The sequence below is a fragment of the Passer domesticus genome, chromosome Z (genome assembly GCF_036417665.1).
Source record: "Passer domesticus isolate bPasDom1 chromosome Z, bPasDom1.hap1, whole genome shotgun sequence".
In the NCBI taxonomy this organism is placed as follows: Eukaryota; Metazoa; Chordata; class Aves; order Passeriformes; family Passeridae; genus Passer; species Passer domesticus.
In genome coordinates, this window is record NC_087512.1 from 23,007,379 (window position 1) to 23,027,079 (window position 19,701).

Sequence of the window (19,701 nt, forward strand, 5' to 3'; positions counted from 1 at the left end):
ATTTTGTAGAAGAGGTTCTACTACACAGAGGTTTGTGTAGTTTTGTATTTCTTGGTGCTTACAGGCAAGGAATTTTGTGCTTGGACTTTTGCAACTTTATGCTCAGGCATTGTCTTTCATCCCCTCTGAGTGTTAGGTTGTCTGTTGCAAGAAAACACAAATCATAAAATTGGCAGTTCAAGTTCCTGGTTTTTATCAGCCTGTTCCCCTCCAGAGTGCTCATGGCTGAGAATATTCCATGCAAAGATAAAATAATACAACTTTATTTACAGAATAAGTTCTGTTCCTTCTCCCAGGTTTAAGACAGGCGTTATAAGTGTCAGCCCGTATCTGCAGCCAGGAGAAGCCCCATGCCTGAAGAAGGATCAGGCAACCTGTATGCCTTAGCTGATACAGGTTTTCAAGAAGCTATTTCTTCCCAGAAAGGCACTTAACAATGAGGAAAAGCAGAGCAAGGGCTGGCCAAAGGCTGTGTGGATCTACTTTAGCACAATTCAAGTTAATCTAAGCTGTGCTGAGGGGATCACATTCCTGCCAAGAGCTCATTCTCACTGCCCTATTGTTGCACTCAAAATGAACGTAGCAGCAAATTTTCTCATCAAACTTATTTTTCCTTCCAGTGAGACTTGTGCATGTATCATTCAGCAAAAGTTGGAGGAGGTGGCAGTCAGTAGGAGGTGTTCTTGATGGGTCCTCTGGGGCTATCAAATCATATAGGATTGAGAGTTTGGGGCATTTTTATATTGAACTTCCTTAAGACCTTTTCCATCTGCAAATGTGTAGTCTTTCCCTGCATCTTTGAATAATGCTTTGTGTAATAGAATATTCTGGATGTCAACAAATGAACCTTCAGGCAGCTTTAGACAATACAATGCAAAGAACAATGGGCTGAAACAAAGTTGCTTTCTCCTCCAAACCCTCTTGTGGCTTTTGATTGTCACTGCCTATTTGCTTGCTGTTTCTTTTTTCTTTTGGAAGAAATTTGGTTTGTTAACCAGATTATCTTCATTGTGAAATGATAAATGACTGTACCTCAGCTGCCAATAGTCCATGCTGCCTGGAAAATAAATCTCTGAGTCCAAGTTGTTCTAAGAATTTGCTGATTTCTTTGGGGAAATATGAACAAAATTAATATGATGCTTATGTAATCACTTACTAAAGCTATGACTAATTTGCATCCCGGCAGTGAAAGGAGGAGATAAGAAGATGTGGCATAAATTGCAGTACTGTTTTTCTCTATATGTCTTTCTGGAGCCTGAGGGTGCCTGTTGGCAGCTGCGGAGGTGTGCCTCCACGCTGAGCTGCAGTCAAACTGTTGGAGAGGGGATAAAGCTGGGCTGGCGAGCCTTGACAGACATGTGCTGACTTGTGCCAGGCCAGCCCTCCTTCCCCATGGCTCTTGTCTTTCCCTTGCTAGGAGGTTGTTAGAAACAGCCAGTAGGAATTTCTGTGGACTTATTCTGACGCAGCTGTCAGAGACAATCCAGCTCTGGTGCAGAAATCGTGTCCCAGCCTGGCCAGAACGTCCCTGTCAAGTCATCAAGACTGATGGTTTTCTATACCAAGGCATGTATTCCTTGTTCCTCAGCCCCTGAATTTTGAATTTCACTTGTTTTATTTAAAGTTTGTGTGCAAATGAATGTACCAACATTGATAGTGGTGAGTCAATACTTCAAGCCCTGTGTCCAGTTGTGAGCTCCTCACTATGAGAAAAATATTGAGGTGCAGGAGCATGTGCAGAGAAGAGCAATGTAACTGGTGAAGGATTTGGAGCAGAAGTCATATGAAGAGCAGCTGAGGGAGCCAGGGTTGTTAAGCTTGGGGAAAAGGAGGCTTGGGCTGAACCACCTGAAAGGATGTTGTAGCTGGATGGTGGGTCAGTCTCTTCCCCAGGCAACAAGTGACAGGACAAGAGGAAATGACCTCAAACTGTGCCAAGGGAGATTCAAGCTGGACATCAGAAAGAATATCTTTATGGAAAGAGTTGTCAAACATTGGATAGGACTGGTCAAGAAGGTGGTGTAATCACCATTCCAGAAGACCTGCAAGAAAAAACTGGATGTGGCATTACTGACATGCTTTAGTTTACAAGGCTGTGATCAGCCAAAGGTTGGACTTGACAATCTCAGAGGTATGTCCCAACATGAAAGATTTTGTGGTTCTGTGGTTGCCAGCCTCTGGCTGTCTGCAGCAGAGACACCAAGAAACTTGCAACAACAGCTGGGGAAAACAACTCTCCCAAATTTGCTGCATGGCATGAAAGCAGTGTAAGAAGTATTCAGCTTTTCAAACTAAATAATAAAGGCCTCTGCCTTTAGTGTTTTTATCTTAAGTGGTGCTACTGGATACTGAAAGGTTAAAATGTGTGGGAGGAGTGTTTGCTGAAAGCTCCACACTTTTCTTCAGAGGCGCTCTTTGGATTTTCTGTCCCCAGCCACCATAAAGCACTGTCAGCCTGTTTTCCTGGGTCTCTCTCCCATTCATGCTTCCAGCGCTCCAAAATTGGAGGTGAGCTCCCACTGCAGCCCTTCCCTCACTAGAAATATTCATTTGGGTTTTCTTCCTGATATGTAGCCACCTAATGCTCTTAAACCTGAAGCCCTCCAACTCAGTTAAATTTAACTGAGAAGGACAGCAACAGGATCAAAAATTTTTGCGAGGCATATGGGATTGACAGATATAAACAGTGTTGTCACAAAGGACTATTTTTCTTAGGAGATAAGGGTAAAAACAAGGTTAACATTATTTCACAGCTTTGTCTGTATTCTGAAGGCATGTCTGTACAGGGTAGTGTGGTGCCTACTGGGACCTGAGCAAACTCCACCTGAATCTTCATGCCAGTGACACAGCATGTATGGAGATAAATTTGAATGTAGGAGGTATGTCTTCTGTTTGGGGCAGCTGTGATGTTTCTGTTTTGGGAGCTAGCTTATCTGGTATTAGACTAAGCTCTCCAGTACATTGCATTGTGCAATGCAGACACACCTAAATAGTTAATATGAATTGTAGAATTCCCTTGAAAGCTGCTCTCCAAGTGTGGATTAGAGGCCAAATCTGGGGTAATTTGAAGAAGAGATGCCAGCCCTTTTAAAAAAAGTCATATGCCATCCAAATGTTACTACTCTTACAGTACACCATTTACTGGTTTCTTGCATCTGGACATCACACTGTGCCTCTGACCCTCTCTGGGCTGCTAACAGGTCATCCACTTGAATTATGGTGGTTGACACCCAAGAACATTTAGGGAGAGAGTACTAGAAAAAAGTAATGAGCGTATAGACTGATTCTCTCTGGATTAAGGTGAGAAAGTAAAGGAAATTAGGGTTGCATGCACAGCAGGACATGGTTTATGGGCAGCTGAGGGCGTTTCTGACAGCTCTGGGAATATGAATTGCTATGCTATTGCATTGCTATGTTTCCACCTGCTTTTTTCTTGTCAAAATTCAGTCCTAAGAGCAAAACTGTCATTCTCAGAGTCAATGTTTCAATGGGCGCTGAAACTCCCACACATGCTCCATCTGTTCTGAAAGTTACTATGCCTTAGAAGGGAGAGAGGATAAATTTATTCTGGGGTCACTTGACACAGTGTGTTCTGTAGATATGGCCTGCCCCACACACATATGCTTTTCATATGCAGATTGGTCTAAAACTCCAAATGGCCCAGCCCTATTAAGCCCAAATACTGATTTCCTGCAGCAAGTGTGCTCGGTTGAGAGGCGTTGTCCTTCTGTCAAATCATCCCTGAGGTATGGACCACAGAAAGAGGGCTGTGTACAGCATTTGCTGGACTGTCACAATTTCTTCAGTGAGCAGCAGGGGAAAAAAGTAACCACCAAATCCTCCACAAATAGACTCTCTGACTTTGCACCAGTCTTCATGTATGTCATGTTATCACAGTCCAAATCCTTCACTGCCTCTGTTCAAGGGAACTCTACATCTAGCATTTCTTCAGCATTTCATCACTCCTTGCTGAGGGATGCTGATCCAACACTAGGAGTCTACTGGGCCAAGGTGGGCACAGTGCTGGCAGAGGCAAATGTTCCTATCTCAGTGCAAACTCACCCTGTGTCGCTCTTGGCTTGCCACCCACTCTCCTTCTCCAAAGCCTACCTGCCTGCTGCAGGAGTGAGGGCTGCCCTCTGGATGCTCTGACCCTCCTCTATGCAGATTTCTGCTGGCACAAACAGCACCAAGGAGAGGTGTGAATACAGGAAGAGTGCTCAGGTACGCAGGTTTTGGGCAGTTGTCCTGCATGCCAATAATGGCATTTCCCCAGCCCTTTTTCTGCTAGAGTTCTTTTAGGTGATGCTGGGATATGATGGCTGATTGGGTGGGAGCCGTCATACTACATACGAAAGGCAATATTGTTGTTACTCTTTGAAGCATCTGAAAAATTAATGCTGTCAGGTAGGGAGGCTGATGATTCCTCGTACTTTCCAAAACATGAATTCAGTGCTTGAAGACTGACTGACTTAAACCTCTGAGCACAACTGACTTAAACCTCTCAATGCTGGAAAATTTGAGAGTTGCCTTCTGCGGTATCGCTTCTGCAACAACCTTAACTCTCCCTCTATAAGAAGTGCTCCTCTAGCCTTTGTGAGATTTTGTCAGAGTGACCCATTCCCAAACCCATGGACAATAAATTGGGATACAGGAGTACTGAGAGGGTACAGGGAGGCCCTGCCTTGCCTGGAAAAAGATTGAGGTAAAGTCACTTTTGAGGAAGGAGGAGCTGAGTCCTATGTGTCCTTGCTTAACTGTCCTACCCCAATGGAGAATGGGCTCTAGAGGTGCCCATAATGAGGGCAAGAGATGAGGGCATAAAGGAGTGCTTAGACCTTTGGACTCTCCATTCCTCACCAGGCAAAGAGATGGTGCTCTTCCAAGTCACTTCCATTTGCTCCTGGAGTACCTCAAAGGCAGAGCAGCAGTGTTTAATGATGACCATAAATCATTAAACAAGCAAGCAAGCTGTAAAAAATATGTGCAAATAAACCTTGTGGTATGATCTGTATGTATAGTTTGAGGTTGTAAAGCAAATACCAATGAGTTAGCCACAAAAATATACCCAGCACTGCACTGGAGATCAAGATAATCTGTGTTGGGAAATACTACTCTTTATCCCATGAGCTATTGTTATTGGCCTAAAAATGCTCATTACTATAGTTACATGGAAGTTTTCAACCAGAGCTAAAGTTCAGGCAGCCCAGACTTAGAAATGCTGGCACAATTTGTGAAAAAGGAATGCCGATTTCATCCCTGTTTATTCCAGTGGTTTTGTATTATATCCTAGCAGTCTTTCTAATTTGTGAGTTTGGCCAATTCCCTCCACTTTTCCTTGTGTTTACCAGTGTGCATCCTCTTGGGTCTTTGGCAGAGTGTATGAGAGCAGCCTGGCCTGGTGGAGCAGCAGGACAAGAACCAGCACTGAGGGCTGTGGCAGTGGACACCTACCTGGAGTCTTCCAGAGCATCTCTTCCAGCAGTTTGTGTTTCCACCTACCACTTGTTTTGCTATTTGCAGCACTTTACCCCTGTCACTCCTCAGCTGCTTTGTGCTCTCCAAGCTGTATTGAACAAAGGATATCACCAGGTGAAATCATGCATCAATCATTTTTTTCTGTCTCAGCAGCACCTGCAAAGTGTGCCAGTATCTGGGTGTCTCGGGTAAGGCACACTCCTCTGGAGCGAGGGCCTCCACATTAGCGCTGGATCCTGAGAGAGCAAGAGCACGCCTCCCACTTTGCCTTCAGACACTGAGTTTTAGAAAACAGATATATTTTGATTGATTTAAGATGAAATAACTGTTATGAGTTTATACCACTTGGAGGCCTTCCCAATAGGGCTATTTGATTTCCTTCTTTGATTACTCTGGTACAGTACTGTATTACCTCCTGTGGTGAGTGTGCATGCAGCCAGTCTTTGGGAGCCTGGTGAACCAGCTGGAATGTGATTTCCTGAGCCTTTAGCAGGGAGCGAGATGCAGCCTTGGAGTTGCTCCCACCCCTCCCCTTTTCACCTCCTGCCTCACAGGTCACAGTTGAAGGATTTTCTTAGTTTGGGTTTGTCGTTCATTTTCCCACACTGTGTTATCACAGAAGAGCCCAGGGCAGATGGTGCTCTTTGATCTGAGAACTAGGGATGACTACAAACACGTTAGCAGAAACTGTTGTTATACAACAAAACAAGTGTTTAAAAAACAATAAAAAACCATGAAGGTGGATTAAGATATACCCCAAATGAAATGGTTGTGTTAGACTGGATTGGTTCGGTTTGTGCCAAAGTCTTTTCTGCCTCAAGCCCACAAATAATATTGCCAGATAATAAGAGGCTGAACATTTATGATTATGTTTATAAAAGCTACCACTTCAAGTGCATTGACCTGGCCCAAAGAGCAAAGGTATATTGGCATCAGTGAATAGAGTGTTCTGCTAGTTACTAAACAATTTGGGCCTGGTTCCTCATGTTGCAATACGCTGAAATATTTGGTAATGTCTGATGTCTGACTCATGGCCATTCTATGGATTTACCTGAAGATAGGAGATGCAAGAGTGAAAGGGAATTTTTATATTGCACCAAAGGGATGGCTTTCAAAAGAAAAAAAAAAAAAAGGGAAGCATTCAAAGATTCAGTGCAGGAGAATGGGTGGGCTTTGGCTTTCACACCCTTAGGAGCAGTGCAGTTTTTTGTCAGATCTGATTTCCATAGACGTAACCCAGAGTGTCACTTCCAAAGATTTGCGTAGCAGCTTGAATGGGGATGCATTTTTAGCTTTGGCTGTCTGTAGATTAAAAGGTCAGCTTTTGCATCACTGGTACACAAGTAATTTAGTACCATGAAATGTTTCACCAGCTTGTGGTTTAAACATCAGCTTCCAACCCTGAACCAGGGATTGAGCAATATTGCCTTTGATTAAATGGTGCTAGCAAGATTAAATTTGACCCCATGCATGCAAAAAGTTAATAAATTTGTTTGATCTGCACAGACATTCAGGGTAGTGTGAAAATAGGTAACCTGGTTTTAGGAGAATGATCATTGCCTTTCATGACTTGGACTTTGGGGTGATTATGTGCTTCAGTGGCAAAAGGAGAAGGAATCCAGCTCTGAAGTACCAGCCCATTCTGTGATAAAGGCAGGTTTGTTGAGGGCCAAGAGAGCCTCCTCTTCACAAAGAGTTACTTTCCTCAGAGGTGATCATGCCAGAGACATGCTGGGGAAAGACATCTCCCAGCTGACATCTCATTCAGGAAAGCACTGGTCATTACTTCACCCAGCAATATTTCCACTAATTAAAATTTCTGCAGAGTAACACAAGAAAGAGATTGTGTTAAATATTTCAGAAGCTGTAAAAAATGCATTAGAGGAGAGGGTTTTGCAGGCTGCAAGTCTTCTTCTAGCCACCCTGCACATCTAGATCCTGCTTGAAGTCTCTGATGCCAAGAAGCAAGTATGTCACCAGTTCCCAGGTGACCTCTCACAGGAAAAAACAGGCTTAGCTAGGGGGAATTAATTGAGTTTATTACTGAATTAAATAAAATCAGAGTAGTAAACGAATAAAAATTAAATCTAAAACCATCTTTCCCCCACTCCTCTCTTCTTCTCAGGCTCAAATTCACTCCCTTTTTCTCTGACCTCTTCTACAAGCAGCATCAGGGCACTAACAATCGGGGTTGCAGCCAGCGTATCACGTCACTACCATTCCTCCCTCCTCAGGGTGAGGACTTCTTATGCTCCAGTGTGGGTTCCTCTCTTCACAGGATCACGTATCCTGCCAGAAGACTGCTCTAGCATGGGCTTCCCACAAGGTCACAACTTCCTTTGGGCACACACCTGCTCCAGTGTGGGGCTGTCCATGGGATGCAGGTGGATATCTTAGAAAAGCAAAAACGCAGTAGAAAACTGAATTCCCCAGGGAGATAAGTCTAAGTCAGAAGGCCCTTCAAATGAAATACACTTGAAAAATTAGGTTAACCGGTGATTTGTGGGAAATAAGATTTGAAATATACCATGCTTGAACTCACATTCACATTTGGAAAAGTGTGCATGCATGGAATTAATACACTATAGTCAATAGACTTTTCCAGAAATATGCACTTGAACAAAAGTATTTTCTGGAAGAAAGGCCAGGGAAAAAAAGCTATTTACATCTGCTGATGCAGACAAGAGTGATTCAGGGTAATGTTCCGATAAGAATAATCTCTCAGAGACATACTACTTCAATAACTGCAAGATTACAAGGAAAAATGGCTTAATTCTTCTGCTTGGAAGAGAAAGTGGTAGTCTGTGGTGAGGTTGCTAAACTAGAAATATCTTCTTGATAACAATAGTATCTGCTCAGGTTTCTCTTGCACCTTGCAGCTGTCTTGGTACAGCTAAAAGATCTCCTGATGTAGTGAGTTCATGGCAAGATTACACCTCTGCAAGCAGCGGCAGATTCGATCATGCTAATTGCACAGTGGGGTTCAGGGTGATAGGGGAGCCCGAGGCTGAGAGCCCAAGGGGAGTCTGGCCCCCCTGAGTGCAGAGCTTCTTCTTACATGGAAATTAATTAGATGCAGGCTTGAAAAACAGATGTCTCCATTTGTGTTTGATTATGGCTTCATATCTGCAAGGGATGTTGCAGGGAAGCTGGATAATCACCTTTAGAGGCAGGTATATGAACTCTAAAAATTCACACAGAAATTCACAAATTTCCTTTCAAAAATTAAATCATGATAGAGTTCAATCTTGAATTTTCTTTCAAATACTTTGTATTTTTCATATTCCCTTACTAGTATTAGGTGAAGAATGGTATTTACATGTAATGCAAATATGTTTATGAGTTTAGGTTTTTTTTCAATTAGTTTAGCTTCTTCTTGCTGTTTCAGCTGCTAATTGCAAAGCTTGGTTGTCTGCTAGTAAATGTGTTTGCTTCTGCATTTGATCCTGGATTCCCTCAGAGAGCTCAGCACAGTTCTGCAACATGAAAAGAGTCTACAGGTCAGAAAGCTATGTCATCTTCATGAGCTGCCAGCACATCTCAGCACAGTACAACTGGGAGAAAACAGTGGTCTTTGCCTGCACAATGATTTCAGCAGAAGTGATTTTTTTTTTTAACCAGAGTAATATTCTATGTTATATTGAACACACTTGCTGTTAATAAGAGGTTTCCACTCACTGCCTCTTTTCCTCTTCTGTAACTCTCGTGTCCTTCTTTATAGAAGGCAACCTAACCTCAAAATATGTGTGCCATCACAACATAAAGTAACAATGGTAATTCCTAAAAATTATTCTATTTGGAGGAAAATGCTTGTAAACATCTTTTTTTATTTGCACAGCATCAAATAGATCCAACTGTTTTTTGTCTTTACAAGCACTTTCGGAACAATGTCACTCCCTTTTAGCATTCAGCAGTTTCCTGAATGTAATGTCACTTATAGTACATTAATAACACAGAAGTAGAGGAGCAATCTCTTTACAAACTGTTCTTGAGCCAACGTATTTCTGGAACTGAATCCCCTTTAGCTCTCAACAGAACAGACTAGCTGCAAACTTACTTCTGGAAAACCAGAGTACGAAAATGGAAGTTTTCTTGCTCTTTAGCTCTTTCACTTCCCTGTCCTTTACCTCTTCTGAGTCGTAAAGTTACTACAGACCTTTTACAAGCACTCAGTGACAAACATGCTGCCTGGAACCCTGTAACAGTATTTATTCTCAATAAGCACTAGACGTATATGGTTGCAGGTTTTACAAGCAGATATCTCTTAAAGGTAGTTTCCTTACTTTACAGTGAAAAGAAACTTAGAAAGGTGGCAGTTCTACGTTTAGTAATAAAGACCATGTGTCAACATAAGTGGAGAGAAATAACAAGAGAAAACAAAGAAAGGAACTGTGGACTTCAGGTGATATTTCTAACACTTGACATGCAGGGTAGTTTAAACAATAATTTAAAAGGTTGTGTAAGAGAAACTGCCTTTTTAGTACAACATGGATCCTTATCATTCCTGAGAAGCAGCTGCACAAGGTGGAAAGCAAGATCACCTGGATTGTGTAGAAATAGGAAGCTGATAAGTTGTGCAAATCCAAGGTTCCACACTTTCCATTTACCAAAAAAAAGAAAAACCAAAAACAAAAAAACCCAAAAAAACTAACAACAACCAAAACCACACAAAACAAAAATCCAAACTAAAAACAAAACCAAACAAAAAAAACATCCCCAAACCAAAACAAAAACCCCCAACATTTACTAGCACCTAGGAAACCCTAGGAACAGTCTTCTCAAAACTATTTATTTCTGCACTTGATAATAAATGTCCCTGAACTTGTGACAAATGGAACTTCACTCCCATCTTAAGAATTTGTTTTGAAGACCTGATTAAAGTAAGTTAACACAGCATTGGTTTGGTGCAAAATCTTTATAATTTAACAGTATGATGCAGTTCCTAATGCCAACATGAAATGTCTATGTTTAACCTTCTGTACAAAATCTGACCTTCCCACTAATTAGTTCTTAGGAGGAAATTCTGAGCCCCATTAATGGCAAAACTCACAGTGACCTTAACATTTATGTATGATGGAAATAAGTGAATCAGAGCAAGCTGACCAATTTTTCCATGGAAGCATAATTTATTAAATGATTATTTTATTCATTGCTTATATGATGCAACAAAATTTAAATATTTTAAATTTATTTTGTCCTTGCCATCATCACTATTCAGTGGAAAAACCTGTGAAAGCCAATCCTCATCGTTAGGTTAGTGATTTTTCTGAAAACTGAACAAAAAACTATCTGGGCAAGCCTAGTGCACTGATGTTAATTGCAAGCTAATTGCAATGGAAATGCACATAATACTTTGACTCTTTATTGTTGGGAGATTTCTGATAAATATATATTGTGAAGTCTTTGAATTTCACTCCTATTCTAAACCAGCTATGAATTCCAACAAAAAAAAAATTATTTTTGAATGACTTACAAGTACTCCCAGTTCACATGGGGAGGCATTTCACAAGATTTCCTTTCACCTAAGTGAAGGATTTGGATTTGTCCAACTTGATACCCAACTTAGTTTATGTCATGTGCCACATGACATTGTGTAGCAGCAGGTACACAATGCAGCTTCTTCTACACAATGTGAACTTTTGGCTAACAGAATCTAAATCCAGTGGGTAGATGGTGATGAATTCAAAAGATTGTAGCCAAGCCAACAATTCACTGAGGTGATTTTAGAAATCTCTTTAAAAATCAGTATGGAAAAGCCTTGTAGAGAATGGCAAGGAAATGTCTAGGAAGAAATACTGATTTTGCACCAGGTTATTGTGCTGAAATACCTATCCTCACATGTAGAAAGTGTCTATTATATGAAAGGAATTAAAGCTACATGTGAATAGAAAGGAGAAGATAATAGTGAGAGAAAATAAAGAATGTACCTTAGAGTAGCACTACTGTTTATAAATAAAATTAAGTTTACTAATTTTCTTATACATGCTTTCTTTTATAAAGGGGTGTAGAGGAACTATCCAAACATTCTGAAACTGTAGAAAGAAAATATTTCCCTGACATTCCTTTCAGTCTTTTTTCAGTGCTGAAATGTTAATTCAGTGGATGTGTCCTGGCCCCTGCAACAGCATTGGTCTGGTCTGTTCCCACAACTGAAACTCTCTGGTCATCTCTCTACATGCTTGTTACTGCATTTGTCATTGTTTACACGTCATTTATATTTCATGTGGCTGTAATGAGCCTTTACTTCATTTAGGGTAATTTAGATATGGTGAAACGACAAACAGTGTTCAGGTCTTTCAAACATAGGAAGCCAGGACAAGAAGAGGAGTGTTTAATAGGATCTAACAGGAAACAGTCTCCTTGGAAATGGAGATTTATTTACAAACACATCAAACAAGAGGGACCCTCAGGCCCTGGGGCAGAGGAAGTGTGCCTTTTTTTTCCATAAACATCATCTCAGCATCTCACATCAGACCACTGGCAGGGATAGGGTTGACAAAGCTGTCCAGTGGGTCCTCCTAGTCTGACTCATAGTGGGTATGGTGGTGATGTTGCCCTTGCCTTGAAGGATACTGAGGGCTGATACCTTGTGCCTTCCTCATGGTATGGCTACAGGACACTAGTGGAAATCTTTGGTGGCTGGATCTCAGGTATTGCGGAGAGTGCCAGTTTCTGTGCTCATGAAAAATATTTGGAGAATATCCGGACTCAGTTTAGGCAGGCCCTTGGTGAAGATGGATATTTCAGAAAGAACATATATACTGGTGAGATGTCTTAAAACAGAAAGAGAAGAATCCCATTCCAGTCCAGGGGTTCAATAACTTTGAATTTTGAAGAAGCTCTAGTCATTAGCTGAGATTTGCTGTACCAGCTCTCTTCTCAGCATTGGAATTTTTCTGATTTCTTCTCCAGGAGCATCCAGAGTGGAGATGCATGGATGGTTTAGAAACAGAGTGGTTTAGACCACTCATCTGGTGACTGGTCATCATAAATTGCAAGATGAGTGGACACACTAATTGAGAACATCCAGGCTCAACATAGGTAACACACAAAAAGAAAAGAGAAGTCACAGTATTTAATTATTTTCTGCCTCCCAGGCTTACGATGAGAATGCATCTTTTGTTTTGTTCTGCCCAGAGGAGAGGGACATCAGGCTTCAGGTCACCAGACAGCTGTGTGTGGAAGGCTCTCAGTGGTCAGTGCCTTCTGAGGGAAAGCTCATGTCCTCTGCCTCTGCTGTGCAGCAGGCCCTGAGGGTGTGAATACTTTCCATGCATCACTAAATCTGTTAACTTTTTTGTTTTGCCTTTTCATTGTGTTCTGCTGCTGTTTTTTCTCCAGGTTTTGACAGCAGCCAGGCTCAGATCAGGGGAGGTGACTCAAGAGGATCACTGAGCCAGGTGAGCTCTGGCTACTCCTGACTGCAGCAGCCTCCTCTGCCTGACATTAACATTGGCATTCATCTTTGCTGGAAGGAGTGCTAGGGGTCTCCTAACAGATGCCAAAATCCCTTGCCACCGTCTTTGCACCTGTGCATGAGCTGGAGTGCCTGTACGCATCTTTGGGGCAACTGCTAAATCTGGATATAGCAGCTGTTGGAGCCATAGCTGTAGCTGCAGAAGGAGATGGCTCCCACCTCAACATCTTTGCTTGCCAATCTCAACCTCTTCCCAGCCACTGGCTGCATGGAGAGTTTTGCTTTGCTGGGGGCTGAATAAGGACTCCACAGTTTGGACCTGCATGTGAAATTCATCAGGCTGTGACAGCTCAGGTTTTCAAGTGTTTTGATCACCTTCCAAGAGCCTTTCAGTGTAACATAAACTGGTAATGAATTTCACACAGAGGTGCAAAGGATGCAAATAAGCAACTTTCCACCTACTGCTACTGTCTATATTCATTAGTGAGACAGATTGCAGTGTCCGCACAACCAAGGGAAAAATGTAAACTGCAAGAACAGGCAGGGTAGAAATGAAGCAAGGAAATTTATTCCATATTTCTCTCTTTTAGAAAAGAATCAAAATACCAGTATTTATCAGTGGTCTGCAATTTTTCTTTCCCACTTTCTTTTAATGGAAGAATCACTTAAAAATGTGTTATATAGAAAATAGGGACATTTCAAAGCTGCATTCGAGGTGAAAGGAAACTGAGTGAGTGTGATTCCCATTCTTATTGCATGCTACCTACAGGACTGATTGCCCTCTTCCCTCTGGCAGCCCCTGAAGAAGGACCAGCTGTCCAGGAGCCTGCCCAGCCCTCAGGGATGTGCAGCACCCATCTGCCAAGAGTGTAATGCCTCCAGGGTCAGTCTCTATGGTGGGCTGCATCTTGGCCTCCAGGCATGAATCAAGATCAGGTATCAGATCTATGTAGTGACTGTGTCACAGCAGTGGTTTTCATTGAAAATCCATCATGTATGAGAGTGATTTTTGTATTGCAGGTGAAAAATATTAAGGCTTTTTCACCAGATGGGAGGATCACAGGAGGACAGGGTGGGGATTTGTGATGGGACTCAAAATGACTGACATGTGAATGTTGCACATTCAAATAAAAAAGCTTTCAAATGAACCAGTGAAGCCCTCCCCCCTTCTCCTCCCCCTCTCCACTCCCAGTACAGATTTGCACAATCTGGTCAACAAGAGTGACCTGATCTGGTGCTTTCAGCCATTATCCTCCATGGAATTAATGGGTGATTGAGCCATCATCATCCTGCCAAGACTTAGTGAAGTATCGCTGTCAGGAGCTAGTGGCCATCTGTTCAACAGACTTGTAGTAAAAAAAAGCATAAAGAAATTGAAATAGGGGAAAGCAGAATAAAACCACAACTTTTCATTACTTCATATTTTGATATTTTGAACTTAAAACAACTACATGATTATGATTTTCATCAGAACATTTTTCCCAGACTATTTTAAAAGATGGTGTCATAAATAACCCTAATGAGATTTTCAGAAAAGGCACTTTCTTTAGTTGGTATATAACCTACGTAAACAAACCACAGACAAAACATAGCTGTGTGCTTTCAGTATTAGACTTTTTTTTTCCTAAGAGGAATTTGGAATTGTCTACATTTCTGCCTTTTGAAAAAAAGCTTTTTCTAATACATGTCCTGGTCAAAATTCACTCTTCAGTAGAGTGGCTTAATGTTTTCTCAAAGACTAAACCCACGGCAAAGCAGCTTTATCTATCCCAGCCCTACTCAAGATACTTCCCAAAATTCAGGCATATGATTTAAAATATGTCCTTGTAAGGGAAACAATTATAATGACAGGTTTGTTATGAAATTAAGATACCAACAGAGGTAAAACCTGTTTTGGTCCTTCCAGGTAAGCTCACTTGAACTTGTTAAATCAAAACAGAGTCCACAGTACGCTTAAATAAATATTATTTACATCTGAGGAGCAATATTCAGGAATGTCAGCAGTTCTAACTGACAATTAGAAAAGCATTGCCAAATCTGGGTAACGAATCAGTTATTAGTAGAGGAGTCAGACAGTGCTAATCTGTTCACCAGCTAGTCAGCACTTTCAAACAGCCTGTGGAGATGGCAGATGCTGTTTAATTAGCACAGACATCTCATCTACTCTTGTAGCAACGCTGGGAACAGTCAGTGGTCAAGAAGCCATGTTTGTCCCTTTGACTAAGAGAAATGCCCAAGCGCCCCTTCTTCACAGCATGCTTTTCTTTCTTTTTTTGTCTTGCTGAAGTTGCATTGTTTTGGATGTCAAGCAGTTTCCATCTTCTTCATTGACTTAGGAGATTGGGTTTTAAAAATAATACCAAAATACTTGTCTCTTTGGCTTCCTGAGTGGAGAAAATGTTGCAATAACATGTTTGGGGCAGTGCAGTCTCACTAGGCATGCACAGCAGAGCAAGGTGACACCTAGAGCACTGTTAGCCCAGACACCACTGCCTTTAGGTGTTGCTGCTGAGGACAGGGACACTGCTGCATGGAGGGACATCCTGGGCTCCACCTAGCCAGTTGATGCAGATACAGCCATTGTTCACATCTGGAAAGAAATTCAGGTGGCTGATCCTGGGAATCCTTCACACAGAGAGATCAGGCCCTGGGAGGGAGGAGGGTGAAAGCAAGGCTGTGCAAGCACCCACAGGGGCTGCATGGGTTCCTTCCACAGGGGCAGGGCACACCTCACTCTGTGCCAGGGCTTGAAGGACCAGCACAGCTTGGGTGCCAGCAGGCTGGCACTATCTGCCTCAGTGGCTCTGATGTCTCACCATGTTGGCCTCTTAACAGTCAAGGATGACTGCATTTATTCTTGACTGTTTAGCCAATGCTCTCTGCACCAGCAAGGCAAGATCAGTTTCTGCACACAAGGCTTCTCCTCAAATCACTGTTGCACCAGCCTCTTGTGGCAGGGAGCATGGGAAGGTGTGCATGCAAATACACACATATAGGCATGCTACACACAAGAGCCAGGCATGGGTGTTCCAGGAGCAAGGAGCAACCCCTGTAATCTGGGGAACTGAAGATTAGCTTCTTGTTTGGGGAAATAGCAAACTCAGGAATTTAATTGCTGCTTTATGTAAATACAAGTTGACAAGCAAGTGGTGAATGAAAGTTGCTTCCTGGTCTCCTTGCACTCCCCAGACAGTCCATCCCAGAGGCAAAATTGCACAGGGGTGACTCACAAATTCCCTTGCTAGGGAATTTCCTTGCATACAGCTGTATTGCAGCACCCGGCTGCAGACTGGGGTCTTGCAGTGCATGTTCACTGTACCTTATGGCTTAGAAGAAAAATAATTTCTTCTGATTCTGGATTATCTCTGGCATGAAATTTGTAGCTTGGAGTTTAATTCTCACTGGTATTTTCTGTCCCACTGCTGAGACTGCTACCCACTCCATCACATGTACAGCTGGAGTGACATTGAGGTCACCAGTGGTGACAAGTGTGTCACCAAAGCTGTCTCAAGACAACTTGATAACTTCCTGACAGCACGTAGCAAGGCTAAAGATGCTTCAATTACATCCTTCAATTTCAAATCTCTGATTTCTTTATTCATAGTACACTCAAAGTAATGCTGACAAGTCTCTTCAGTTTCAGTCCCATTTTTTCATCCCTCAACTCCCTTTGTTTTCCTTAGAGGCTTGAATCAGGTATCTGGGAATGCTTAGACAAGTAGAATCATAGAAAATTTGGGTTGGAAGGGACCTTTTAAATACCACATATTCTACCACCCTTGCAGCAACATCTTCCGCTGGATTAGGTGGGTCAAATGGTGGTTTAAGCATGACATGGTGTCAAGGTCATCATTAGGAAGCATTATGTGGCTGAGAGCTCTGGAAACCCCTTCTCTGTCCAGCATGCCACAACTTCTCTGGTGCAGAGCTCTACAGAGAACCTCTAGGACTGTTTTGGTGTGATACCGTTTGTGGTTAAATTGGCAAAAAAGGCTGCGAGTGGAGAAGGACACCCAGTAAAATCTGTTTGGCTTTGAGCTAACTGAATTTGCAAAAGGCACTACATGCATGCATGTCTGTCCCTGGAGCAGTTTTGCTCACCATTACTCTATCTCAGGGCTCCTTAAATTCAATCCAGCAGCTTTGGATTACAGATAATAATGAAGCCTTGGGAGCTAAGGTCTTCAGCAGTGTCAAATGTACATTTAATTAAAAGTAATAACTGTTGCAAGCTTACTCATGAGAACACATAATATTCAATAATACATTATCTTCCAAATGTTCCCTGTGCATTTATTATTCTCATTTTAACAGATGGATCCTTTAATATTTTAAACTTGGGAAGACATTTGTTGGAATGCATATTTAAGATCTGTATCAGCTAGAAGGTTTTTTGGGGTTTTGGGTTTTTTAAAATTGAAACCATGTAAGCTCATGTGCATAAAAGATATTATTAATTTCCCCAACAAAACCCAGGGAAAAAACCAAACTCAAATCACAGGGTAGTTAATGGATTCAGTTGTAACCAAGACAGTTTTTTTGTGTTGTCTGTGTGGAAGCAATATATATGTGTACTGTCCAAAAAGCTCTTTGTCCAGAAAAGGGGTTATCTCTTTCTGACGGAAGGCCAGATTGACATAAATTGTTTCAGTGACCTTTTGCCCCATGATATTGCTGAATTATGGAGTGGAGGTGGATTAAGGATTTAGTAAAATGGTAAGCTCCTCTGACCTTAATTACTCTAATGCCTCCTTTAATCCCATCAGAGCTATGCAAATGAAATGCACTTCCTGCCTCTAGAATGAAGATTTCTCCATCAGTTTTAAGCTGCAATCAGAGCATATAGTGTTACAATTGTAACGGGAAGACAATCAGGCCACCTGTTGGTCACTCCTGCATGGGTGTGATGTGGCACTGTGCTGGGGAGTCTCACCTGGCCAGACACAGGGAAGGAGCAGTGTGGCTGCTTCATCTCTCCTGCCCATTGAGCTCAGGTTGACTGCTGGGGTGGGAACTCCAGCTTCATTTCTTTTGATCTACTTCTACAAAAATATTCGGGGCTAACCTACAAGCTGATAGTGTGAAGGGCATATACATATGTGTGTGTATTTATCTGTGTGTGAGCAAGGCAAAAGCTATGAAGATATAAGGGTAGCTGCCATGGAGACTGAGCATGTCTCATATTTGAATGGATCATCCTAAACGTTGCAATTTTTGTCCCCCTCCCTCTCCAAAATACTTTCACTCAAAAATATATATACAATTATCTTTGGTATTAGTCTGTTACAAACATTTCAGTGGATGTCCAGTGATGCATACATTTCTCACCTTTTCTTGAGTACCACCACAGGGGGCAGTAGCCCATGCTCAGCCATACAGGGTGCTGGCAGTGACTTGGCTGTGCATGTAAGCATGTGCTTAACTCCAAATGGTTGCCTAATTTTGCTGGCTTCAAGATCAGTGCACCAAGCAGCAGATCTGCCTGTGACAGCACCAGGAAGGGCTGCTGCCATCTCTATGCCCTGATGTTTCTCCTGTGCCAAATAAGAGTGACAGACCCATGGGTTCCTGCCACTCACCCACAGCATGCCAGCAATGTTCAGGGCATAGCCTGCTGTGTGCTTTTTCTTTCTTTAATGGGCCCGTATCTGTGTTCCTACAGCAAGAGCTGGTGCATGGGCAGACGCAGATATGGCACTCCTCCTTCAGCTCCTGTGTGCTGGGAGCAGGAAACAAGGCAGTGGCATTGCTGTCAGCACCCTGGAACAACTTCTAAATCACAGGAGAATGCCTGGAGAGTAGTGGAGATCTCACCTGTGGGCCAGACACTTCTGTTTAATAGGCACCATTTGTGGCTTTGATGCGATTGCGATAAAAAACCCAGATGGGACATAACCTCTAGTTCATGCCATTTTTAGCTACTTTTCATTGCCTATGGTTTTGCTGAAGGCATTTGCTATTCAAAATTGGTTATAGAAGAAATCAGATGCTACAAAAAATTTATGGGAATTCCTTATTCCAAACTTCCAACATTCAGAGTGTATTAGTAACACTTAAATAATCACAAAGCAATGCACAGAAAGGTTTCTGCTGTCTTGCTGTGTATGCACAATTCCTAAAATAAGATTTTTGGCTGCAAATAGCTATAATTATGAATTTATAATTAACTTCAGTAAAAGTTCTATCAGGATAAATTCAAATTCACTCCTATTTGATATGTGAGGCCAATATCTACTGGAAAATTTCTAGCAAAGATCTGAATGTAGATGACACTAATTTTGCTTTACTGAGACTAATTTTTTGCAGGATTTTTCAGTCATTACTCCAGTTTGGTGATCATGTTTAGCTTTGAGAAGGACAGCAAAGAAAATCTGGGAAATTAACTCACTACTGAGTCTGACATGTACTATGAACAAAGAAATACAATCCGTGAAATGAAATTAAATAGAAAGGAAGAGAAGAGAAGAGAAGAAAAAAAGAAAAGAAAGAAAAGAAAGGAAAAGAAAGGAAAAGAAAGGAAAAGAAAGGAAAAGAAAGGAAAAGAAAGGAAAAGAAAGGAAAAGAAAGGAAAAGAAAGGAAAAGAAAGGAAAAGAAAGGAAAAGAAAGGAAAAGAAAAGAAAAGAAAAGAAAAGAAAAGAAAAGAAAAGAAAAGAAAAGAAAAGAAAAGAAAAGAAAAGAAAAGAAAAGAAAAGAAAAGAAAAGAAAAGAAAAGAAAAGAAAAGAAAAGAAAAGAAAAGAAAAGAAAAGAAAAGAAAAGAAAAGAAAAGAAAAGAAAAGAAAAGAGAAAATTAACTGAAACAAACCT

At 41.7% G+C, this 19,701-nt stretch overlaps 1 long non-coding RNA gene across 1 annotated transcript in view; it reads left to right on the top strand.

The window, feature by feature from the left end:
* LOC135289253 (uncharacterized) overlaps positions 1–19,112 on the top strand; it is a 34,521-nt gene extending 15,409 nt beyond the window's left edge. The window contains exons 2-5 of the long non-coding RNA XR_010352038.1: positions 12,391–12,519; positions 12,820–12,878; positions 13,665–13,831; positions 18,558–19,112. This is a non-coding gene — a long non-coding RNA (uncharacterized LOC135289253). The remainder of the gene's footprint in view (positions 1–12,390; positions 12,520–12,819; positions 12,879–13,664; positions 13,832–18,557) is intronic.
* The last annotated feature ends 589 nt before the right edge of the window (positions 19,113–19,701 follow it).